At 41.1% G+C, this 27334-nt stretch overlaps 1 protein-coding gene across 1 annotated transcript in view; it reads right to left on the bottom strand.

The window, feature by feature from the left end:
• The window catches only part of lrrc4cb (leucine rich repeat containing 4C, genome duplicate b), a 41939-nt gene extending 14936 nt beyond the window's left edge, over positions 1-27003 (bottom strand). The window contains exon 1 of the mRNA XM_034103470.1: positions 26062-27003. The gene's annotated coding sequence lies outside the window, so the exon portion shown is untranslated. The remainder of the gene's footprint in view (positions 1-26061) is intronic.
• Between the last annotated feature and the right edge of the window lie 331 nt (positions 27004-27334).

Below are 27334 nucleotides of genomic sequence, written 5' to 3'. Positions count from 1 at the left end.
AGGCTCAAGCACTCAGTAATCATGTTTGGAGTCTTGCAAATGTGCCAAAGATAAAAGCTGTGAGGAAACATAGCGTCTGTATAGCTAATGAAATTGCACCATATAAATTGGCCTATATAGTCTAAAAGCACGGAGTGTGCACCTGTGAGACTATAACTAGGCTGTTTACGCATAATTACCTTCCTGAAAAACAAAAGCATTAAATAATGGACGGAAAATTTAAATGCAGTGAGAAAAATGAATGCCATTATGCCTTGTCGTAGAGCATAAGGAGGTGGATTATTTAATGCTCTGCAAGTCTAAAAAGTATTATGAAAACCATGATGTAACTAAGTACCATCAACTTCTACTGTGAAATGAACCTTATGATCACATTTCTTTCTGCAGTAGCTCCACACAGCCCAAGTAGTTCACATAAAAAGAAGCCTTCATATTTTGGTCAAAGATTAAGTGCATGCTAAACCCTTCGGTCGCAAATTGCTTGAATGCAGTGATAAGGGTGTGAGACTTCTATTGATCCCCACAGTGCAACTCTCTTTTCACTTGGCTCCCTGAAGGGAGGTCAGAGTGTGGGGTCATCTTCACACAGAGCGCCCCTCGAGCTGGTAGTGAGTCAGTGGGGAATCACTGACATGCTCAAGGGCAGGACGAGAATGGCATGTACATTACAAGCTCTTTGCTGTGCGGCTACATGGGGAGGATCTTTAATACCTCCTACTCTGATTTGTTCTAAAGAAAGTCCCAACATAAGGCTAAAAGCTTCTAGGAGTAGATTTGCATTTGAAGACAATATTAAGAGAGCATCATTAGATTATCCTACTTCGAATGCAATCTATTCACCTAATCCTCTATTAAGAACAACAAGAGAAAATGGGTACCTCTCGACTGTTCTCCATAAAGTACATCATTGCCATGTTATAATATGTGGTACAACTTATGCTAATAAGTATCTTAAAGTGGATCCTAAAGAATGTCCTTTGTTGCACAGAGGTTGAAATCTAACCGTCAAAATTGTAGGACAGGACACTATAAATCCTTTCATAAAGCAACTAGCCCATACCACAGCAAGGATTCACAGCTTTGAAATGAAATTCCCTTCCACCAGATTACTATAATTATCTACCTCACGGTAAAGGGTGAGCGGAGGATTAAGGTCTGTTTAAAAATAACCACCATCAAATATATTTGGACTCGATAAATGAAAGCTGTAGAGCAGACATTTTCTCAGTGGTGTAATTTAGATTTCTCTCTCTCCCTCCCTTTCTGTTTCTATCTCCTCTTCTCCCTCCTCTCTTTTCTTTTCTCTCTGTTAATCTGCTTTGATAATTCTGCAGTCAATGCATGACGCTCCGTGGGACACTGACTTAAAGTCAGTCAGAAATCAAAGCAGTTATTCAAGTGGCAGTCAACAATTTTGTAAAAGATGGATGTAGGCTGTAACAAACATTCTCTCATAACGGCTAAGATCTACCAAGAGGATCACAAATCACCACCAGCCGCATGATTATGGCCGTGCTTATGCAAGGTCATTTAGTAGGCCTGGGACTTGTTGTATTGTTGCAACACAAACATTATGTCCTTTTTTTTATTGCTTTGTACTGTACACTGATGGTGATGATCATTACCTGCCGTTCTTATGTTTTATTATCTACCCAACCAGCTGCTGAACAGACTAGCTGTGGGTGTTCAGGAGAGATTGTGTTTCCTCTGCTGATGGCTGATTGATTGTGTGTAGCCAGTGTTGACAGCATACAGTAGGTAGTCCATCTTGTTTTCCCTTCATTGTTTGTTCATGGGGAGAACTCTCAGCTGGCCTGCTAATAAGCTGCGATAGATTGGTGTTGTGCCAGAAATCGTATGAACCCTCCCCAGAAAAACGTGTCTCCACATTGGTTTGCATTGTTTGTCCTTTATGATGATAAAGCACATCTAGGCCATATTTGTCCAATCTTTGACATCGTAATTCATGTTATAATTTTCTTAAATGATGTGAATGTGAATTTAAGCCACACAGAATTAAAACAAAATGTGGATTATATTGCACTTTAATTACTGCACCAAACACTTATTTTATGGGGTAAACAACTTTTACCACAAATCCTTTAACAGCTTCTCACACTCAATAAAATACAACCATAATGTTTTTCTGCTACCTCAGTATTCATGTAAAGTTAACAGACATTATTCTGGGTCTGCTACACAGCATCTGGTGATGTTGGTGATTATATGTGAAATTAAGACACTCATTTTATCTTTGAAATGAATTGAACCTCTGTTAATCATGCCAGCAGTTAATCAGCATGTCTCAAACGCTACGATCCGCACATCATGTAACAGAACACGTACATGTCTTTTAACCTGTAAACCTTGGGCTCTAATCCCGAGTTAACACTACCCTGTGTCTTTACCCGTTTGACACTGTTTATAGTTAATCCTGGTTAGCCTGAGGCGTACATATCCAGCTGCTGTGCTGCTGATTATGTTCATCTGAGGGAGCCTGATGTTCTCCCCTTTCATGTATAGTTGTTCAAGTCAAGCAGGTAGCGTAACCCAAGCCAAGATTTATGTTTGTTCACAACTGTGCACTTTGTACTGTGAATTATTTATGATTTCAGAAAAGTATACATTTATTGTCGGGCTATATGCTAATGTCAGTCAGCTATAGTGTTGACATTTACATATGATGATGTATGTGAACACATGTAAATCACCTGTTGGTTTTATTAATGGAGAAGTTAGAAATGGCTTTAACTAATGCTAAAGGAAGAGGTAACCTTAACATTTATTTTAAAATCAACACATTTATATTTATAAAAATAATAAATACCTAAAACAAAGCAGACACAGAGGTCAAGAAAACACTACCGACATTTTATTTCCTTTTAAGTTGTGAAAACAGCTTTTTAGATTCAGGAGATTTTTAGTAACATTAACAGTTATTGAAGTTGTGTTTTTTAAACACCCTATGAATAATAATCACGCATTTATGCTATAGGTATTTCTGGTCTCCACCTACACCACAATCCTTCTTTTACCTCGTACAACCCCACTTAAAAATACATATGAACTATACTTTTAAGAAGGTTTGTTAAAACTAACATTAAATAAAGGATGTGGGTTTAAAAAAAAGAAATGCTGCTAAAGAGCAGAAAGGATCTTCAAAATGAATGAATCAATACTTAAAGTTCATCACAACTGTCACATATTCCCATTTGAGTACTTGCTTATATATAGATAGTGGCAGCTCTAAATATTAAAAAATACTAAAATATGAATAAATGACCATTGTGCTGTCAGCAAATCCATCCATCCGTGTTCTATATTACTTGTTGCGATCAGTGCCTTAAGGGCTGCAGCCTCTCCCATCATGCACTTGGTGAGAACCACCCTCGACAGGTCACCAGTCTCTCACAGCGCTAACACATATAGACAGACACACACATTAACACCTACAGGCACTTTAGAGTCTCCACTTCGTCTAACCTGCCTGTCCTTGGACTGCAGGAGGAACTGGAGCACAAGTTGATGCAGACATGGGGATAACGTGAAAACATACAAATCCACACAGTATGTCTCAGGACTTTACATGTTTCCCCCAGCTGCATGCTATACATACCTTCTATACTTCTAAGTCTATATTTGTTTTTTGATTTCAGTGAATATGGAATTGTAAAGTATGCACACAAAAAGTAAACAGTTTTTCTCTTTTTCAGCAGCTTCACTGAACCTTAATCCTCCAGCTTTCTCACTCTCTTTCCTCGAAGCCTCTGTATCTCCTTCTCCCTTCACTCCCTTGAGAACCACTATCTGTCTCCTTCTATCCTGGAGCCTTTCTCTAACTTGGTCTCATTCTCTACTCTCATCTTTAAATTATTTCGTACAGAGGGAAATCTAATCAAATCTGAGTGAGAACGAGAAAAGCAGAGGTGGAAAGCGATTGTGTTTTAATCAGAAGTGGAGAGGGGCCTAAAAAGAGACAGAATCAGAAAGCAACATTGGCAGTGTGTGAGGGGTTAGTAGAGTGAGAGAATTGCGAGTGCATTAGCAGTCAGAGCACTTAGTGTGAGGAATCCATTCATTATTCATTAGCTAATTCACCATGTATAGTAATTAAAATCAGAAACTGCTCCAAAATGGAAAGAGCTATGATGGGCTGGTTTCCTATGTACAATATTTAAGATTGCTGTTTTTTCAGTACTCATGCTCCAGGGCTTTATATATAAAGTGTACCTGCTTTAAAGGGTGCAACTCTGGGTCAGGACACTATTTACTATACAATATATGCGAATAAATGGCTTGTTATAACCAGAAGGTCAAGACATGCATTTAATAATCAAAGCACATGTAACTCTTGCATATCTAGATAATTCGAGGAACATATTCCTTGATGTGCGTAGAAATGTACATATGCACAAATATGTATGTCATGCCCCATTAAAAATTCATACAGGCGTGTTTATCTGATCCTGAAAACACTACAAGATCAAAATAATGTTATGTCAATTAATAGAATGCTAAAATAGGATCATCCCTCTGCTCAGTCGGTGGGGAAAAAAAGAGGTGCTGCTTTTTTGAGCTATATTTGAACAACAAAGTTGCTTGTTTTGGCGTTGTTCTGACAGCAGTGGTAAAGGTACTGAGTGGAAATAATCTGTGTGTGTGTGTGTGTGTGTGTGTGTGTGTGTGTGTGTGTGTGTGTGTGTGTGTGTGTGTGTGTGTGTGTGTGTGTGTGTGTGTGTGTGTGTGTGTGTGTGTGTGTGTGTGTGTGTGTGTGTGTGTGTGTGTGTGTGTGTGTGGACTAGCATTACTATACTTGTGGGGACCTACATCTGTTTACATAGTCATGTGTGGGGACTCGCCTCCCTTATGGGGACAAATTGGAGGTCCCCATAAGGGGAATCATTAATTTTAGGGTGAAGACTTGGTTAGGTTTAGGGTTAGGGTAATGGTTAGGGTTAGGCATGTGATGGTTAAGGTTAGGATAAGTCTCTAGGAAATGCATGTAAGTCAATGTAATGTCCCCTGAAGTGATGTATACATGGTGTGTGTGTGTGTGTGTGTGTGTGTGTGTGTGTGTGTGTGTGTGTGTGTGTGTGTGTGTGTGTGTGTGGTGTGTGTGTGTGTGTGTGTGTGTGTGTGTGTGTGTGTGTGTGTGTGTGTGTGTGTGTGTGTGTGTGTGTGTGTGTGTGATGTTCCTGCTGATTCAAACTAGCAGACTAATTGTCTCTGGCAGGTGGTTCAGATCAATGGATATAACCTCTAGCTTGCTTTTTAAAAATTATTATCTGTTAACTACAGTTTAAAATCATCCTGTGTGTGTGTGTGTGTGTGTGTGTGTGTGTGTGTGTGTGTGTGTGTGTGTGTGTGTGTGTGTGTGTGTGTGTGTGTGTGTGTGTGTGTGTGTGTGTGTGTGTGTGTGTGTGAGTTATTATGCAGGCTCCTCATTTATGAAACAAGACTAGTGGTGTATGAGAATCAATCCTGAATCCTCACAGAATACAGATGTGCAGCAATCCCCATAAAGACACTAAAATCATTTGCACCTCTGAACATATGTAAGGTAATCTACAAATAAATATCCTTTTAACACAAAGCAATTTACCATTACCATCTATGATATAATAATAATATAATAATGATCTGCTCCTAGCCACCGACTCAGGTAGCCCAGCTATCCTGGTGCTGTTAGACCTGACAGCTGCCTTCGACACTGTGGACCATAGCATCCTGTTGTCACGGCTTGAACAGTCCGCTGGCATCACAGGCTCTTCCCTTGCATGGTTCAGGTCCTACCTGACAGACCGTAGCTTCTCAGTGCAGCTAGGTGCCTTCTCCTCTGCCAAAGCCCCTCTTACCTGTGGGGTTCCCCAAGGCTCGATCCTGGGCCCCATCCTTTTTCTACTGTACATACTGCCTCTAGGTTCAATTCTCACAAAACACAAAATCCCCTTCCACTGCTACGCCGACGATGTACAGATCTATCTGCCACTCAATTCAAATGTCAACTCATTACAGCAGTTGATGGACTGCTTAACAGAGATCAAATCCTGGCTGAGCCAAAATGTCCTCAACCTCAATGAGAGCAAGACTGAGGTTATATTTTTTGGACCCCAACTTCCAGCCTCCCAGGTTGATATTCTGGGCTCCCTCAAAAATAATATCCTCTGTCACGAACCTTGGAGTGACCTTCGCTTTTAAATTCGATAAGCAGGTCAGCAGCGTAGTCCAAACCTGCTTTTTTACAATACGACTATTGGCCAAGACCAAGTCGTTTTTATCTTTTAAAGACCTGGAAAGGGTTATTAACGCCTTTGTTACCTCGAGGTTGGACTACTACAACGCTCTGTATATGGGTATGGACCAGGCGTCAATTAAACACCTGCAGCTAGTGCAGAACGCAGCTGCACGTCTACTCACTGGCCACAAAAAGCGTGACCACATCACCCCAATTCTGGCCTCATTGCACTGGCTTCCAATTTGGTTCCGAATTGCTTTTAAACTCCTTTTATTTGTTTTTAAAGCACTAAATGGGCTGGCTCCGGCCTATATAGCTGAACTCCTCCAGCGCTACACCCCAGCCAGAGCTTTAAGGTCGGCTGATCAGCTGTTGCTGATAGTGCCCAAGACCAGGCTCAAAACCCGAGGGCACCGAGCCTTCGCAGCAGCTGGCCCCAGGTTCTGGAACACTCTGCCCCTCCATGAGGTCGGCCCAGACCCTGGGTTTTTAAATCTACTCTTAAAACACACTTCTTCTCCCTGGCCTTTTAGTCAGAGCGGAGCACAACTCCTGACTTTTCCCTGTGTTTTTTATATATCTGTTGTAATTTATTGTCTTTTATTGTGATTGTAGTAATGTGTTTGTAGGATTTATTACATGTACTGCACTTTGGCCCGACCAAAAATCGCTTTTAAATGTGCTTTATAAATAAACTTTGATTTTAATTTGACCATCTACCGCAGCCTCTGATTACCAATGTGGAACACATCTATTCTTCTATTTCGACAATGTATACCTGAGAGGAGCGATACGACATATATCCAGGTCATGAAAACTTTACCTTCTGCTGCGCAAGCACTAGGTGTCTTGTACTGTAGGTCTTGGAGAAAAGAAAACTCTGGTTCAGCACAGAAAATGATGCTTCTGCTTTTCTTGGAGCAGCAACAGCAGCTTTTCTTGGAATAAACAGAGAGAGACCTGGGAAGTTAGCATAAGCACGTGACTGAAGAGAAATAAATAAGAATTCCACCTATAGACAATCAAATCACATACATTCAAAGGACTATCTGGGGAGTGATGGAGATTGGCACTGGCCTCCAAAGATAAAAGCACTTAAAGCATAAGGGGACCTGATAAAACAGATCTTCTCCCTTTAGTTTTTTGGGACAAAGCAATGATCATTTATCAACAAAGCTGCCGCCCTTGATAACATGAAGAAAAAACCTCATCACATTAAGACACAGCAAGTGTTTCCTAAACAGCTTCAAGTGAATGCTGTGTCAACAAAAAGCTGTATTCTATTAACAGCGTTACTTTGTCTCTGTCTTTGGCCCATTTACTAATTTACCATTTTCCGTATTTAGAAAGAAATACAGCAGTTTGTGTATGGCGGCATCATTTGGATCTACATTATCGACCATGTACCACTACAGAAATGTCAGGTGTAACATTTATCCAAAATCCTGACTTCTTGAGTCCTTGCCCTTGGGAGAGTCTTGCAGAATTTTCTCTACAGATCTGTACCAATTTGAAGCATTTAATTGTTTTGATGTGATATGGAACTCGGCCTATATAAACATCACCAACCCTACTTGACCAACCTGCAATTTGGTTTCAAATCTGCAGATTCATTTAATTGGTCTGTAAAGGGTCTGTTATTCTGAACATGACATTTACTTGATGTACTTGATATTCAGCTTACTATCACAAGATTAAATACATGCAACAGATGCCTCACGTTGGAATAGCTGGTACCAGAAAAGGTTTGTCATTTTTCTTTAAAAAAATGATTGAATTGTCAAAACAGTTGCATACTATTTTATCTATCGATTAATTAAGATTAAATCTCTAGTGTGCACCTTCTATTGGAACATCCAATGAAATATCTCCTGCTTAAGATCCCATAATTAAACCCTTTTGCATATGGATATCGATGCTGTATACTGGAGTTCTTGTTGTACGTTGCTTACTCCTTTTAGAACGATGTGGAGAAACAAGAGCATTTATCTCAAAAGCCAATCAATGTTCAAGTTTGTACCAGTTAACGTTTACGTATTAACAAACGCTTTTATCCCTCAGTCATTTCAATCGGAGTGAAATGTCGCTTCAATTAACATATCCGGTCTTGTGTCACGATCTTAAGTGGATGAAACGACTAGCTGATGACTGAATGGAAGAAAGGGGGAAAGCGACAGATGTTGGCTGAAGTCGCTGTTGCTCCTCTTTCTCTGCCCTGGTGTAAAAGTGGCTGTTCATCCCCTGAATACAGATGGCATTACACAAGCAATCCTCTAAACGACTGAGACACGCTAACATGCTGCTGTCTGGAATGGCCTGCTTCTATCTCCAGCGCCTTTGAAAAGCCAAACACCTTTGTTAATCTCACAGCCAAGAGCCTCAGTTTAGGAAGTGGATCATTTTACCTTTTACCCACACTTGGTTCCCTGGAAAATGTCTATTACGACTGTCTGTGATGTCGGCGAGAAGAGGGCACAAGCAGTAGTAAATTGGAGCGACTCTCTTAGCCTGCCTGATGGTAGAGTCTCCAGTGAAGAATCAATGTGTAATGGAAAATATTGCTTCAATGCACAATTATCTTAATAAAATTGAATTTTGGCGTGGCGTCTCTCCTCTGGTCCCCTCCCTCGTGGCTTGGTGGGAGATTGGCCTGAACGTATTACAATCAACCTTGAACACCGTAGGGGACAGTAAGGGAAGGAGCCCGTAAGATTTTCAATAATTAAATTATCCTTCCTGTTGAACATTTCCAAAGTCCACTGCCAGATTCTCTTTCTCCCCAGACTCTGATAGTTTAGGTTCATGTTTCTCAGATCATTACTCATGTTTCTCTCAACACTATGTATACAGTGTTACTCTAGAGAGCAGCACACGGGTATGCTACTACTTTATAATTCATTATATTCAACATGCTAAGTGAGGTGTTATACATTGTTACATCATGCAGGTTAAGTCAACTGCACACCCAGTTTACATGTGTTTATGATTTCAACTGTGCAACTCGACAAAGATCAGGTGCAAATTGGTTTGAGACTCATTGGATTAGTTGCAAAGGAAAACTATGACACCTGTAAAAGCGTTTTTTTATTTAAATCTACATTTTAATTCAAAATGACCCATGTAGGTCAAGTAGGTCACATATAGGTCGCAGTCTGTAGCTCATTCCACTGCGCTTCAAAGAGAAGACATGTTGCAGGTGATAGTCTGAGCCCGTGGAAGTGTGTACCCAGCACTGTTGACCAACAGTTTGTATGTTTGCTATGTGCTGTTGGTGAAATAAATATTATATAAATGTACTTCTGTCACATTCTGAAATGTGTAATAACAGCAAAAGGGGTGTAAAAGAAAAACAATTAGGCTTCATTCACTTTTACAATGCAAATGTATGGATTGGAATTAAAAAAAAAACACAAGCGAATATTACGGTGGCCCTGAAGTGCAAGACACCACAGCATTTCACAAAACGCCACAGCATTTCACAAAACACCACAGTATTTCACATTGGACGGAAAGGGTATTCCTTTAGGGAGAACAATTCTTGTTTGTGATTGGACAGAGCCAGCCAGAGAAGCACTGCTGTGATTGGTTGTTTTTGCTGCCAGTCAAGAAATGACGCTTCGTGATTAGTCAACACCCGACAGCGAAATATGTCCCAACACATCAGCCGTTAGCACACACTCAGAGCTCACAGCTCCTCATATCTGTTCAGAAACTGGACAAAAGTTAAATATGTACAAACCACAGACTGTCTATGTCATGGCGAATACAGTCCCTGTTTTATTTATGTCTGTATGACATTGTTGTGAGTGTGGACAGAGCAGCAACAGGTTAGTTTAGCCTGATGGATCCGATTCCATTCAGAAAACACGCATTTTAAAAGCTTTTCGCCTGCCGTCTTGTCTGCAGACTTGTCAAAGCGTTAATTCATGGTTTTTACTAACCGTTATCAGTATGTAGTTACTTCGGCATCACTTTGAAACGTGTATTACAATTAAATCACGGTCAAATATGTTCATTTTGTTGTAGTTGGTATCTCCTATAGGATTTACATGGAGATACGCCCCGCCCCCTCGCCAGCGCCTCGTGTTCGAATGACGGGAGCAAACACAGCTGACAGCCGCGGTGAAACTCGAGCGATTAGAGCGATGTGAATATTGGGTGGTCTACCATAGTATTTACATGGAGATAAGCGCCTTAAAAACCATGAGTTAATAAAGCATTAATTCTGTGTTTACTCCTGTCATTCAAACAAGACGCTGGAGAGGGGGCGGGCCGTATCTCCATGTAAATCCTATCGGAATCGGATCGATCAGGCTAAACTAACCTGTAGCTGCTCCGTCCACACTCACAACAACGTCATACAGACATAAATAAAGCAGCGACTGTATTCACCATGACATAGACAGTCTGTGTTTTGTATATGTTTAACTTTTGTCCAGTTTCTGAACAGATATGAGGAGCTGTGAGCTCTGAGTGTGTGCTAACAGCTAACGGCTGATGTGTTGGGCCAATCACGAAGCGTTATTTCTTGACTGGCAGCAAAAACAACCAATCACAGCAGTGCTTCTCTGGCTGGCTCTGTCCAATCACAAACAAGAAGTGTTCTTCCTAAGGAATACCCTTTCCGTCCAATGTGAAATGCTGTGGTGTTTTGTGAAATGCTGCGGGGTTTTGTGAAATGCTGCGGCGTTTTGTGAAATGCTGCGGCGTTTTGTGAAATGCTGCGGCTTTTTCTGAAATGCGTTTGTGTTTTGTGAAATGCTGTTGTGTTTTGTGAAATGCTGTTGTGTTTTGTGAAATGCTGTTGTGTTTTGTGAAATGCTGTGGTGTCTTGCACTTCAGGGCCACCGTAGAATGTAGCTATGCAAAACCAGATATCTTGGAGTCTATTTTGATTTAAAGACCCTGACACACCAAGCCGATTTCGGCCGTCGATGAGTGTCCTGTCGCCCTACTCAGATTGGTGTGTCCCGCACCGTCGTGTCTTTTCGGCAGTGCCGACACCTTCCGCCCCCGATTCAACATGTCGAATCGGGGGCGGAAGGTGTCGGCACGAGGCTGTCGGCAAAATAAATCACTCTGATTGGCTGTTCAGCTTAGCGAATCAGTGCATGAGAAGTGAAATGGAAGTGAAGAAGGCTATTATTTTTCATTTTCATCTCGCCTGGACGCAATAATTCATTTTACATCATGGCGATTTGGAATGAAGAAACCGAAGACCAACTCAGTTGCCACGTAATTTGCTGCCACACTTCCTGCATGAGGTGGACAATAGCTTCTTCAAGTATTTAACGGACAGGACCCTGGACGATGTGGCTATTTTTGTATTTATTGTAGGCCTACTACTATTTTTATCTTATTGTATTTTAGTCAATGTTTACATTGTACAGTTCTACATTTGATAATAAACCACTTTTTACCACTACTGCAAAATACAAAACTTTATTTGTACCTTCATACTACAGCCATTAGATAACACAGCATTAGAATGAGGATACAATTAGCTATACTACAATAAAAGTCAGAAGACAGATGTACATGATGATACATAATTTGCCTGTCAGTGTTATGATGTTGTATATTAATTAGGGCTGTCAAACGATTACAATTTTTAATCACAGCTTAAAAATGAATTAATCATGATTAATCACCATTCGAACTATGTCCAAAATATGCCATTTATTTATGTATAGGCCTATTGTTGTGGGAATGGAAAGATAAATGAAAGAAGGCGGATATATCCATTTAACATACAGTAGGCTATCTATGTTTATTATAACATTTTTCTGCATGTCAAAATGAAAGACAACCCACACACCTATCAATCATCAAACCGTAGGGTCTTAATTCATTACGTGTTGATTTCTATCAACGGGGGAGTACTTCAGGAAAGTCGACAGAGGGGGGGGGGGGGCGCTAGTGGAGTACTTCATGACCAAAGAGTGTGAACGTTGTGATCAGCTGTTTTAGCGCAGTTCTCCAGTGAAGAGGGGAGTCTCCCTCCGCAGCCGGTTGGCGTAGTTTTGGCACAGTTCCGTTGTACAGACCGACGTTAACAGCAGCCTGTCTGTGCACACGGAGACCGACTCTGTCGTCCGGTGATCTAACCGCCTTCTGGAAAAGCTTCACAAGTACGTCGGTACGCAAATGCGCTTTGTGACACAAGTGACGGTACGCATTTCAGATTACGCACATAACCTGCGTACCAGTTATGTGCACCCCTGTACCAGAGCCATATTATTACTATTATATGGCTCTGCCCTGTACTACAGCAAGAGTATTCTCCGTCGGGACTTCCTGCAACAACACCACGCCATTATCAAAGATGTTCTATCGAGAAGACGATCACTACGTGACAAAAGTTTTCAAAACCGTGGCTACTGAAATCAATCTTACTAACTGCTGTCTGTGCAATTTACTCCGCGAGTTGGCAGACTTTATTTTGCTTACTTTAACATCATTTTTCATGGTGGGGCTAAGCCATTTCTTGGTATGGGTGTAGCCTACCCCAGCCATACCCTGGCGCTGCCACTGGTGGCACGTATGGGGCGGGCCATTCTGCACATGCGTTAAATGCGTTAAATATTTTAACGCAATTAATTCAAAAAATGTATTACCGCCGTTAACGCGATAATTTTGACAGCACTAATATTAATATAATCTTGGATTATAATTACGGATGCATGGAATGTGGTAGTCAGCAGTTGCCAGCCACAATGCTTGAATAGTTTATTTCTGCTTCAGAGAGCTGAAGTTTGTATATATCACGCAGTCTGTCTTCCGGTTGCCTCTTTTGAATGACGAATACACACTACCGGCACCTGCTGGCAAGGAGAGTTATTGCCACTCACGCATGCACAGTTCGTACGTGCAACTTGGCCGTCGGCTGAAGTCTTTGCGGTGTGTTCCAGTGCGACTGTTGGCCAAGACGCAGGAGACGTGAGGCGACACAACAGTCGTGTTCCGTCGGGACGTGTTCTTTGGTGTCAGCTTGGTGTGTCTGGGCCTTAAGACTAAGGTCTGAAAAACACTTACTGAAACCGATTCAAATAGAAGACGGACCATTTTAGAAGGGAAAATAACTTGTGCAAAGTGACTTACAATAACGTCTTTCTATCAAAATGTAGACCAAGGCCATGATCAATGTCTTTATACTCTGCTAATACGACAACGTTGTAAGGCCATAGGTTGATCTTTTTGTATCTGCGTTTCAACAAGATTGTCAGAGTTGTGACTCTGCATGTGTCATGTCAACTTCTGGAGAATCACCAATTTAAAACATTTCTTAACATCACATCAACATACTATAGTTATTTAGGTTATGAATCTGCAATTTTAGTAGAAGAAAATGGCCTGTCAAAAAAAAAGTTGGAAGTTAGTAGTAGGCTACACTTGTTATATATTCATGCAAAATAGTAACAATCAGTCAATACGTTTTGCTGCTCAACTTGTAGTTACAGGTCAAACCTAAATGCTACTCTTATATCTAAGCTTTACACTACATTTAAAGCAAAGTTCAATTCAAAAAGTCTCAGTCCTTTTGATTTAACCATTACAAAGCAGTGGCCAGTCAGGAACCAGTGCATGGGGCAACCTGCAGTTCAGATGAAGCGCCTTGGTTAAGGGCAAAGTCAAGGGCATTTGTAGCAATCATGACTTTTGGTCTGGTAGGAATCCTGAGTGAACCGTGGTTTGAGCTTGGATCCAGGACCTTGTTGCTGCGAGATGACAGTGGGGCTATTTATCCACCTCAGTCTGACCCAGAATCTGATTTGATGCATAGTGTCAGCGCTCTAGAACAGCCTCAATGTTTTTCCTATATTTTTTTATTTTCATGATCACTGACTCAGGTTGAGAAGTGTGTTGGCTCAGTCAGGTGTAGGAAGGTTTCATGTTGATGTCTGAGTGGAGCAGAGAGCTGCCAATCATTCACTGAAACAACCCACTTGACAAAACACGTGTCTGAAGCTAATGCCTATTGATCACCATGAGCGAGGCAAGATTGTGGGCCATGCTGGGATCCACTTTGAGGTAAACAAACCACTACAGTGGGACAACACAAAACACAAAAGCAATTGAGGTGACTGACTGGAAGTCTGCATCCAGCATAGAGCTGTGTCAGTAATTGCACTGGCGCAATTATTTCCTGTAGGGCTCATTTTAAAAGGAGATTCTTGATGGATTGAAAAGGTGGATGATTCATTTGGTGAGAAGTCAAATTATTACTTGAGGTATGAAATTATATTGAGTACTATCATGGCATCGTTTTCATCGCCATTACCAAATATTAATGTATAACACTCACCAGTAATCTCACTCATTTGATCAGTAACCACATGGTCTTTTTCATTTGCAGTCAGTTTTAGTCAAAGCCTTTGTTGAAATAGGTTTAGGTGTACAAAGTCATTGGATTGTGATGGTGACCTTCAGATTAGGGATCAACTCTGGAATACACAATACAGTATGTGGATAATGTGGATCACCTGATGTGCTGTAAATCCACACCATTACGGTAATTGACCAACCGCATTGTAATTACACAAAAAATATTCATTCCCATTTGGCTAATGTAAGTGCTTTTAAGTCAAAGGTAATTTCTATCAGATTTGAGCAGCAGACTAAATTCATTATGGCCGACAGTGTTGTTCTTTTTTTCGGGGGAGTATATCGAATGTAACAGGGATTTATTTTTCTTTCTTTTGGCCCCATAGGATATGTCTTAGCTGTGCATCTAATATGATTGTTATGGCTATCTCTCTCATGGCAGGTTTGAAGGTTAACACGGTTTTCCTACACTGTTTACACACACTATCCCACACTCACACACAGTCAGTTACACATGTCCAAGTGTCTCATGGGGCCTCCTTGCAGTGCCTCACTTTTCTCTGGATGTGCTCAAACAGAATATACGAGCTGGAGGGCTTGGAACAGGGCCAGGCTCGTCTACTGGATTTTGGGTCATAAATGCGGCCCCTGCCCAAGGACTGCAGGGCCTTTTAAAACAGGGCTCAGCTTGATTGGACACACTTCTGTTGCTCCGTCCTGACTGCGCGCACGCCAGCTGATCAGAGAGCAGAACAAAGCCGGTCTCTTACAAGCCGGTCGGCTCTCGACCTTGCATGCAGTAAACAGAATGGAATCTATTTTCTATTTTGTAAAGAATGCCCTCGCTTCACCACTGCTTGTAACTGCGGAAGGACAGGCGGCTGGGAATTGTGTACCAAAATAAATATGGGATGCATTCAGTAACTCTTTCAACAGGGACCAAATCATCAGCATCAGTGATGGAAAGAAACAAGATTTAAATGTGTGCATTGGGGTAGGAAATGTAAGGGAAACTTCTGTAGCAATGGAGAGTCAGGACTCAGAGAGACACGGGACGAGCAGGAGTTCAGATGTCAAACACTGACAGTTTATTACAAGCATCGGCCGGAGAATTCATATCACAAGTCACAGCAACAGAAAGTTCTGACTGCACTGGTGGGTTGTCATGTCAATTCTGAATCCCTTCTCCCTTGGCAGACCTCTTAATTAGCTTCACTCAGAGTCAACCCATATTTTTGGGGGAAGGTGTACGTGACCACCTGGAGGCACTGAATTACTTATTTGACTTTATGGCTCTTGTGACCGAGAGTTGACCGGTCACAAAACTCATAATGTCAGCAATAGCTGACAGTTCCCATTCCTTAAGACAGATAACAGACTTCGGCTTCGTCGTAAAACGTCAACAGGCGGAAAGGTCAAATATCTTAGGAGTAAGGAGAATTATTCTTTGACACTTAGGAGTAAAGACAAAATTAATCCCTAACAGGAAAAGTGTCAACAAGTTAGGTTTATGAGTCCCTATGCATTGTGCATACAGCCTTGCTCACGCTGGTGTTTTGAATGTCTAATTTGTTCATGAATAATACAACATGAACTATTTGGCCATGAATATGAAATAGATGGAACCAGAGGCTCTCCCCATAATCAATAGTCGACACACACAGTCCGTCGTCAGCTCTCTAGCTCTGCAGCAGCATTTCTTCTAGAGCATTTAGCCAACCACAGCCGATCATAGCCTTAGCGGAGCCTCAGTGTTTGGTACAAACTGTCCGTGAATAATGTGTGAATACAGCGTCTTTCGCCGCCAAGGATATTTCAGTAGATCACAGCCGTTCTCTTTCCCCTCTCTCTCATCTTCATGCACAGACAAACGGTGTTGACTGTGTGACAGCCCTAATTCCCTAGAACTCCAACTTTGTCTCACATGGAGAGAAAAATATGATTGTAATGTTTTATTTACTGCTGTTGGATAAACAGCGTGCTCACTGTCGAAGCAACAGTCAAGCATGATGCGGAGCTAAACAGCTAATGCACCAACAATCTCTGCCCATCAGTTTACCCTGCCTTAAGCCGCATGGCTCTGCTCCAACATGGCCATATGCCCCTTAGCCTAGCTGCTCCACGCTTTGGTGAATGAGTCACGGTACAGAGTCCACATATCATCACTACCGAGAAGGAGAGAACACGACTGGGGGAGGATGGTGGACAAACGAGTGGATGTTGATGCATTTCTGGCTCAAGGCATCGTTTCAATTAAACGCCTGTTGACTATCTGCGATAAACTGATCAGTCATGTTGTATACTAATATGCAACCTAACTTGTTATTTTTTCAATCATATATGCCATTAAAAACGATAAGTGTACTGTAATTGAAAATATGCATTTTTGTATCTTATATTTTGTATCTTATATGACTGAATTATTTTGGATTTTTGGTCAGTTAGTTGGACAACGCAAGCTATTTGAGGTAGGCAATCGGGGCTTTAGAAAACGAGTTGTTGTTGCAGCCTTGGTTGGTCAATGCTTTATTGAGAATGCATTATAACAACATGATTTTACATTTAGATGATTTCTATGCTTTAGTTCATCTGATAAGGTACGTACTCCACTTTGGGTTGGGATAAACTCTTTCTGCTTCCAAAGCATTTATTTTAGACCCATTATATTGAAACAACAATACATGGCATGTGTATTGGGAAACTAAAGTTTTTTTTTTCTATTCAGAGAATGAAAAGTTTGAGGCAAAGCTCTTGAAAAGGCTTTCTTTCACCTATACTAGGTTTGAACTTTACACATCAAATAGCACAATACACGTATAACTCTCTTTGGTGTAGATTGGACTCTGCTGTGTTGTTGTTTGGAAGCAACCTGTTGATGGGTGGCTTACAGTATATATTCCCTGTGTAGCAAATATAAGCTGCCAGCAGTCTTTGTAAAGCTTTAATCATTTGGAACTCTCACAGCACTGTAAAGCAAGAAAGAAAAGATCATGGGAAGGTGTTTTTGTCTGGAATGGCTAATCATTGTTCTCATCATCTCTTGCGTCATTCTGAGATCGACTTATGTGGATTTGACTATTTTGAGACACACATGTTCCCGTAAGGATGACTCAAAACACCTTGATCCTTTTTCCGACAAATAATTCAATTTGTCCAACATTTTTGGTTTATGACTAAATACCTGCATCCCATTAGCCTACTTTGTATGCTGGGCTAATTAGCAAATGTTGAGCATAGTAAGCATTTTGGGTTGAGATAAACTCTGTCAAACCCATTATCTCAACCAAACACTACACGGCCGTCAAGCTAAAAACAAGGTTGTTTCGTTTTGAGTGTTTTTTCAAGCAGCGCTACTGTCTCATTTTATTAAGCGGCCCTTTTTTGTTAGTCATTTTCATTACCAGGGTGTGAATGAGCTAAAGACTGGGGACTCCCCTCACTTTGTGTCAGTATTCCCTGCCTGGATAAAGTCCAAGCAGCAGGTGCTGGTAAGACAAGCTTGCAAAATGTCGCTTCAGATTTGAAACATTACGCGCAAAAGCTGACTGAGCTTCAGGTGTGAAAAATAATTGAGTCAGAAGAACACGGCTGTAGCTAATGATTATATTCATTATTGAGTCATTTAATTAGTTCCTTGATGAATAAATTACTTGTTGTGTTTAATGCCAGAAAATAGTGAAGAAGGTGACATCTCAAACATACGTATTTAAGAAGCTATCAGACCTAGAAGTTACTTAAAGGTTATAATTATAATAATTCTGAAACCACAATGTTTGATGTACGTTATGTGCTGTGATCTGGAGATGTCTGTGTCTGAGATTTCTGAAAACACCCAGTCAATTGGAGATGGATAGAATTTCCTTTTTGGGAAGAAAATAAACCTCAATCACAATGTGTATTTCCAGAAAAACTTTCTAGAAAGCCTTCACATGTAACATATAACTATCATCCAACATATAATATCTCTCTGGCTAATTATTGGCACATTTGCAGCCTATAATATTTGATATCTTTTTGAGACAGAATTTGGTTAAAAAAACATTGAAATATATTGAAGAGCTTCAGTTAGGTTTTTTTGCTCCTTAACCTGCGGATCAGCTTTTTTTTACTTTTTCTTCTAGGTTTGGCGCCCGATACATACAACATGATATGCGCAGAGACTCAATCGGAAGACTCTGATTGGAATTAGCTGCAGAAATGTGAATGGGACATCCCTTTCTCTGGTGATAAATTAAACCACCTACAAGATGGGAATGAGTAAAATATCAAATTGTGTTGCAAATGTCTTTTGAGTACTCCAGCTGCACTGGATCCTTAGCCCAGGCTTAATGCATTTCACAACAAATAAAATGGACTTAGTATTATTACTGAGCATACAAGACGTGAAGAAAAGCATCGGAAGAGCTTTTAATTTTTCTTTCCCTTTGTATGTACAGAATGCTTGTGCGGCAAACAATGTGGTTCAACAATAATGTATAATACATGGCAACATGGGAACAAGATGTTCGTACAGCCTTTTTCCATCCCAGAAAACGCTGGTTGAGGAAAAGTGTTGTCATAAAAGGGGGAAAACGTAGCAGAGGCGACTCCGAGCCACACACGAAAGAGGAAATCGTGTCAGCCTTACAAGAGTCCTCCCTTCTCGGTTTAGCAGTGTTTGACATGGCGCCAGATACTAGGGTTTCATCTTTGCCAATTAAGCCAATCTAATATATTCCAGCAACTAGAATCCAAGCTGTTTGCCAAAGAATTAACACACTACATATTTTTGTATTTCATTCAATCTAGTAACTCCCTTCATTGTACCATGAATCACTCTCTGTTCCTAGTGATGTGCGACATGAAAGGATGTGCATGCATTGCTCAAAGTAATGTTAAGATATACTCATCAAAGACATCTGAGCCAGACGAACTGGCAGCAGATAAAATGTATATTATTATGTGAGGAATCGGATAAATAGGGTAAAGTTAGAGAGAGGAAGACAGAAAGGGGCGGGGGCATTACACATGAGAGAGATAGAGACTCATCATGACAGTCATCACTTCAGCCATTATCCCTAATTCTCTAAGGGAATATCTCTGTAAGGCGGAGTAAATTCTAGGCTGATAAGCAGACAATGAGATGTGCCCGGGCTTTGAGGCAAAGCTCTTCCAAGGGCTTGATTTCACCTACACTGGGTTTGAACTTGACTCATCAGATGGCAGACAACTCTTCTACTGTATGGTGTAGGTCAATCTTTGCTGTGTTTTAAAAGAACATAAGCAGACGCTGTGGGAATGTGTTGGTGGGTGGCTTAAAATATAAATTCATTGTGTTGTACATAGAACCTGCGTAATGTAAATGTGTCATTCTCTTTTCTCTGCTTGCCTCCAATTATCACTTTGATTCTAACCACCAAACGTTGAGTAATGAATAATGTGAGGAAATGTGTTACATTAACGCACATCTTTAAAACGATGTATCTGACATTTAAAGTCATTTCAAATCACAATTACTATAACTATTACTCATAACTAAACACCTATATCATATTAATATAGACATATTGTTAATAGATATAGTTTTTGTATTTCTTTAAAAAGTTGCGTTTTCCTTTTTGCAATACCTGCTTTTATTCTTACTTAATTAATGGGATGCACCAATAAATTGAGGACAATTATTTGTATGTGAAAACCTAATGTGCAATAAACTGGATTATGGTTCTGATACTGTTACCTTGCTAATGAACTAGACAGGTGAACATCATCATGTGGATTGTCATTGCACGCAGTATGTTTTCATGTTGACTTTAGTATTTTAGCACAAAGCAACACTGCTTTCAGGAACAGCCTCACAGAGCTGCTGGCACGGCTGGAGACCTTTAATCTTCTTTGTGTTGAAATGCACTAAATGACTTCTATTATCTGAACATTAATATATCTTGAAAAAGTAGTGTTGGTTTATGTCATACCATAAAATGAATACTTCCTAATAGTAAAACAAATATGACTACTGCCAAACACTGACGGGTATAAAATATGCTTTCTTATCTACAGTATATTGTCAGTATGTTATAAACTCTTGCTAGCTACATATTTTGACAAGAAACATACTGTTTTGTAACATATGGACAGATGATAAATGGTTATGCTGCTGGAGTTTTTAAGTTCCTATTTACTGTATATTTGTAATACTTTCTCTCGCTCTGTGATTCTGGTTATTTGAATCCATTATAACAGCCGTGAAACTGAGCTGCGGTACTTCATGAAGGAACCAGAGATTTCATTATGTCTTAGATTAGATGTACCTATTCTTGAGCTTTTGCTCTCAACTGGCTTTGGACATTTCAACAAAAAAGCGTGACCACAGCATGACATGGTATTGGTATCGTCAGGCTTGGTTTATCGTATTCCATAATGTTTGCAGTAACTACATTTGTACCAAAACTGTTTAATATTAACCGTATTTTTAACAGGAATCAAAAGGTGACTATTTCAAAAATGAATTTATGTTATTCCATAGGTTGTTTTTTAATGGGTAAGACATCTAAACGAGGCACATTTGTGGTCAATTAGGTCACATTTTGTAAGATGTCTGGGTCAATCTTCCCTGCATTTCAGTGACTATACATCGGATCTGCCTGACACTTCACTGGCTTCCGGTAACTGCTAGAATCCACTTCAAGACACTGGTACTTGCGTACCATGCTGCGAATGGATCTGGCCCTTCCTACATCCAGGACATGGTTAAATTGTACACCCCAGCACGTGCACTCCGCTCTGCATCAGCCAAACGGCTCGCTGCACCCTCGCTGCGAGGGGGACCCAAGTTCCCATCAGCAAAAACACGTGGGTTTGCTATTCTGGCTCCAAAATGGTGGAATGAGCTCCCCATTGAAATCAGGAGAGCAGAAAGCTTACACACCTTCCGGCGCAGACTGAAAACTCATCTCTTTCGACTCCACTTCGAGCGATATAATTACTACCAAAGAACTTCTAACAGAGCACTTATATACTAATAAAGGACTGGCTTATCTAAAGCCAGTTGAGTAGCACTTGAAATGCTTGGCTCTATGAAACCTGATGTACTTATATGATTCTGTTTTCTTCAAGGTTGTATCTTCTTGGTCTAATGCACTTATTGTAAGTCTTTGGATAAAAGCATCAGCTAAATGTAATGTAATGTAAATACAAAAAAGTAGCCCACCTTTAAAACTTGGGTTATATTTTGACCTGCAAATCAAAGCCATGCAAAAGGATATTTCTCTATGTAAGTGAAGTGTAACCTGAATGGGTAGTTACCTTTCCGTACAATATCTTATTGCTCATAAAATAGAAAGGACAAATAGGTATTTATTGAACCCCAAATCTGACTAACGAGGGTGTTTTAGAAACTCGGGATCAGATCCAAAATGAAACACAGCCCTACATATTACCAGGAATGTTTCCCATAAAGCACAGGTTTCTGTGCTTTTCTTTAAGCAGCATTAACTGCTGCAATATTATATTCATATGCATTGAAATGGCACAAAAGTGCACTAAAACGATTGTATAAAAGCCACAATTGCCTTAAGGACATTGTTTACTGTGATTATGCATTCTTTCGAGCACTGGGCAGTGCCTCAAATCACAGCATCGCCGTACCTATAATCACTGAAAATAAATGTTGACTCAAGCATTTTTGCTAAACTCTATATGTGTAGGTTGTTGGGAATCTATAAAGGGCATGATGGCATTTTCGGAAAGTGGCTGGTTGCTGAAGAGGCAGAAACATGGTAGTCTGAGCATACTCTTCCTCTCAGAAGCTCTCACTGGAGTTGATGGCTGGTTGCTGCTGCAGGCCACAGCAGACACATAGTACACAACACAGATGGTGAAAATAGGCACCAATGGCTGCAGTCAAAACAGTGAATGTGTCATAATGACATTTGGGCCATAAGTTGTGATTTTTTTCCAGGCATCATGCTGTCACTCCACATAAAACACAGTTAGCGTTAAAGTGGGTCCATACAGGCGCACACAAAGCAGATACAGCCGCTTCATACATCAGCACGTTACTATATTTGTTGATTTAGAAATGCAGACTGGTGAATGACACAGAGCAGGATTCTTAGAATAATCCCCTTTCTGGTGCACAAAGGCATAACTTAAGCTGCTACAGTGAATACTAAGTCTCTCAGCCTGGCATGCGTTGGACTCTTTCACACCCGAGCAGTTCAACTCGCTCACATCGGCCTGTCTCTTGACTCGACACAAACACATGTTTTGTGGAGGTAGATACAGAGTGCTATCCATCAAAATGGAGCTGGTTGGAGTCAGTCTTATCTCAAGTTGCATCCCACTCGCTTATTTATGTCGTAGACATAACACACGTAGACGCACAACTGTACATGTACATACAAAAATGTACACAATCATTCTGTATTAGGGTAGATAAAAAAGCACAGGCCTGGAGGCACGGTGCTATTTTCCACTTAATCAAGACATAAACTCGGCCATAATTTATCGCCACCAACCCTCATATCACACAGAGAAGTAAGCAGAAGGCCAAGAAGACTATATAAATTGATTAAATAACACAGCAGTGGCCCTGTATAGTCAAGCATATCCCTCAAAACCACTGAGTGGCTCTATCAATCGCCAACATGATGAGTTCAATGGGAAAGATATTAATTAAAAAATGAATCAGCACTTTTGCTGTTGACACATCCAAAACCAGGTCTTTCAAAATGGGCATTAATTTCCCCCAGTCAATAGTTTGCATCAAAGAAAGGTCTATTGTATTTTTTAAATAGACCATCATTATACGAAGATGGGTTTAGGCCAGTCAGAAGGTTACTCAGTCACAGATATAAGGAAAAAGGTAAAAAAAAAGAAAGAAAAGGCAAACATATGTTCAGCTTCACAATCAATATGTTATAACCAGATAGTATTTTGCTTGATAAATGAATTATGCATTATGTTCTCCATCAACTATTAATTGACCAATTCTAATTAATTGTAATGGGTTTTGGAAATTCATTATGAATCCTACTTTGATTGACAGGTCCTTCGGCATTTAAAATATGCCATTTATTCCACGCAGGTGTGGGCCTGGTCCTTAAATGACTGATTAACATCCCATCATGCTTGGGGTTGTGTGTAAAAACCCTAGGCAGACCAGATGCTCATTATTTCTGACTCCTGTGGCTCAAATGAAAGGCCTGATTGTTAACACTTAAGTAGCAGGATCTTCTCTGATGTGCATTGTTTGATATAATGATGTTTCACAATTTAAAATATATGGCTTAGGTGAAAAAAGCATGATGTTGAAATTATATAACCACCTGGGAAGAACATATGCACATAGTGCTCAACTCATTGCTGGATGCAAAAAGACTATGAATCAACAAATGTCAGTCCGAGGTGAAAGCAGGCAGATTGTCACATCATATCATCATCATATGAGAAACTGCATTGCATAAAAAGCTTATTATACGTAAATTACCTATTTTATACTGCGGGTAGTGCAACAACAAAAGCAGTGGTTCACTGAGAAGGAAAAAAAAGCCTCGGATTGTTAGATGAGTCACGGTACACCCTGTTCTGAACCAGTGGTTGCCTACATGTGTGTTATGCATGAAAATAAATCTATTCGCCCAAGTGCTTATTTCCCACCGTGAAGGCTTCTGTCAGAGCTGTTCTGGTGAGTGGCCCTGGCACGATTTACATCCATTTGGTAGCAGGCAGATAAACGCCAAAACAACACCACCTTTCAGACTGATAGTATTTATTACGCTTTGCTGTCCTGATACATGAGGAATATTACAAGGGGACAAACCCGAATCCACAGGCCATGACGGGTCTCAGAGTTGTTGATGAGAATGGAAATTGTGTTCACCACCGTGCCAATAATGGTCACCAGTTCTCAACCAAGCAGAGCACTACAGTATACTTATTCTACAAAGAATATTCCTGACCACCTTTAAAACTCAAATGGTGGAACGTATTGTAAAAAATGTGTCTTCAGGTTGATTTTCTTAGAATCTAAAAGCTCAGTGTAGCAGCTCAGATGGCTCATTTTGACCCAATGCCCCATTGAGACACTTCTGTGTGTGTGGCCCTAATCTTATCAGTTAGCAGCATATTGGTGAATTGAAACGGTGGCATTGAACTGACTGTAGTGCCAATTCAGAGTATCTTCACATCTCAATGGTAAAGAACAGAACTTGAAGTATTTTTTCTTCTACATACCATATAGGGAGATCATCTGGAATAACATGATTTGAAACATGTCATACTTCAAATGATCCGTTTTCAAGAGCCCACAGACGATTGTATGTGCAACAGCCTCTAATCCTATAAACTCTTTGCTGAATTGCCTATATGAAGTATGATTCAATTCCCCATTCAATCGTCAAACTCCTAAACCAATCAAGCAGGGTGAAGGTGAAACATAATGTGTAGGCAATATATCCATGCAAATATTGTGGTAACCAACCCTAAATGACACTCTGACTGTGTCCTTCATTTTTACTGGCAGGTTGTAAAATCTCCAGATGTGCATATGAAAGAGGACAAACCAGCTCAGGTTGAAGTATAATGCTTTTGGCTGCAGTAGCTCTAGCCATTTCAGATGTGATGTCTGCTCCAAATGCAGCTCCCTCTACTCATTTCAGCCAACACACAAGTATTTTCAGCATCAAGGCTTTTCAGCACCTCCCACTGATGGACAACTCCTATTCACGTTTTCAACACAAAAGGGCTGTATTGCCAAAGCAACAACTCTATTTAAAATGCACCTTGTACTTCTGGTAAACCTGCTCAGGTAGGAAGAAATGACATCCTCATGTCTAAATATCACCCATGGGTGGCTTTGCTTCGATTTTACAGACATAGTAGGTCAACAGGCAGAACCAGAGAGAGAGAGAGGAAATGTGCACGACGTGTGTGCATGAGCGGATTCTGTAAAATAAAGCATGACCTGAAGCTTTTGCTCTGCCACATTTCCACTCAAAGCGCCCCTCGATCCTGCCCACCTGGCCAATTTGGCGCTCTTGCTGCTGCAAACGTGTATACTGAGAATACCTGAACTGAATTTGAATTACCATATGACGTAGGCCTTTTGCTAGCAGTAATGTCCTGCTGGCAACAGGGGCTACCACAGACCCACAGTCTCAAGCAAGCGCTCAAACATACAATTTGTTGCACCAGCGACCCCCCCCCCACCCCCCACACACACCTCCTCAACCCCCCTTGCTGTCCCTATCAATCTTTACCTCCATCTATATCTCTCACACACACCGTCAGAAACACACACATCACTCACAAACCAAAGGGGATGCGACAGCGATCACAGCCTACCTATAGGAATGAAATAAGCATACATCAAAAGGAAAAAAAAGTATATTCTTCACATTGAAGTCCGTGACCACAAAACACAGATTAAATGGCGATGAATCGTTCCGCATGGTGACATACTACAGCTGCACGTCGCACTGAATGGGCTCAATTGGACTGAATCATGTATAGCAAATACTTACGCATTTTCTCGAATAAATGAAGCCGATTCTGAGGGGAAAACCAGCAGGGCCCCGGTCCCCGTTTTCAAGATGTGCGGTGCGAGCGAGGCACAAATCTCCATGTGATAGGATCGGAGGCTGCTGCAGTCCGCGTCTCTCTCGATCACAAGTCAAGATGCTCGCCTGCAAAAAATGCCAAACATTCAGAAAGAGTTGCTTGGATCTGCGGTGCGGACACCATTCCCTCGGATGTAATGAGCGCCGATGAAAGCCCCCCAGAGGACCAGCAGCAACCCCCCTGGACTTGAAGATATTCCTCTGGACTGAGGAGGAGGAAACCCTGCAGAGTTTTTGATGGGGGATCAAGTCAGTATAGGCCCCTTCTCCCCCCCCCCTCCGAACCAGTCACAGTCCAAAATTCACTCCGACCGGTGGTTTCTTCTATGAAAGAGCACTAAATCAAATCCCACCACAGAAATAAAAATATACAACCAAAGTGGACTAATTTGGGGGATTTAGCAGTCAAACTGATATTTTACGTGGATCATTCACTCCAAAACAAAATCCGTGGGCAGACAAGACGATTAATTACCTATTTAAAGCATTACTAAGGTCAGCGCAGAAAGGGGTGCAGAAGCGTCCTACAAACCCCCCCTGAGAACGCCTATTGGATCAAATTAAGGATATCCGTCCCACTGCAACCATCACACGCGTCGCATCAGGACAAATGGGTTGCCATGGGGTGCTCTAAAAATCGCAGAGCATATGGCATACAGTATTTTCTATCAACGGGATGCAATTTCTCCTTAAAGCAATCCGATGTATTGATTACATAAGCGCAGCTATGAGTAATTATTCCGCCTGGCAGGGAGAGTGTGTCCGATCCGGGTGGTGTGGCAGCAGCATCATCCGTGTGTTGCAAATAAAGCGGCTTTTTTTTTGTGTGCCACCGGCTCCTAATGGTTCCCCCGCTCTCTGCAGTCCATGACTTGAATAGCGAGCACGTTGAAATCACGGTCTCCAGGCACAGATCTGCCGCGCGCGCGAGTCACGTGTGCGTGTGTGTAGCTTAAAGTGTAGGACGGTGGTGCGCGCGTGTGTAGGCGTGAGCGTAGTACCCAGGGACCACTTTAACTTTGACCACTTTGCCTGCTCGTCCATCGGCCCATTGAAATCACCCTGCGGTCGTTAATCAACAGGGATCAATCGCATTAACGCATACAGTCCATTCTGCTGTCTCTTGAGTGTGTGTGTGTGTGTGTGTGTGTGTGTGTGTGTGTGTGTGTGTGTGTGT

This window comes from Pseudochaenichthys georgianus, chromosome 3 (assembly GCF_902827115.2).
Source record: "Pseudochaenichthys georgianus chromosome 3, fPseGeo1.2, whole genome shotgun sequence".
NCBI classification, from domain to species: domain Eukaryota; kingdom Metazoa; phylum Chordata; class Actinopteri; order Perciformes; family Channichthyidae; genus Pseudochaenichthys; species Pseudochaenichthys georgianus.
The sequence above is the reverse complement of the archived record's forward strand: the minus strand, read 5'-3'. Positions and strand labels throughout refer to the sequence as shown.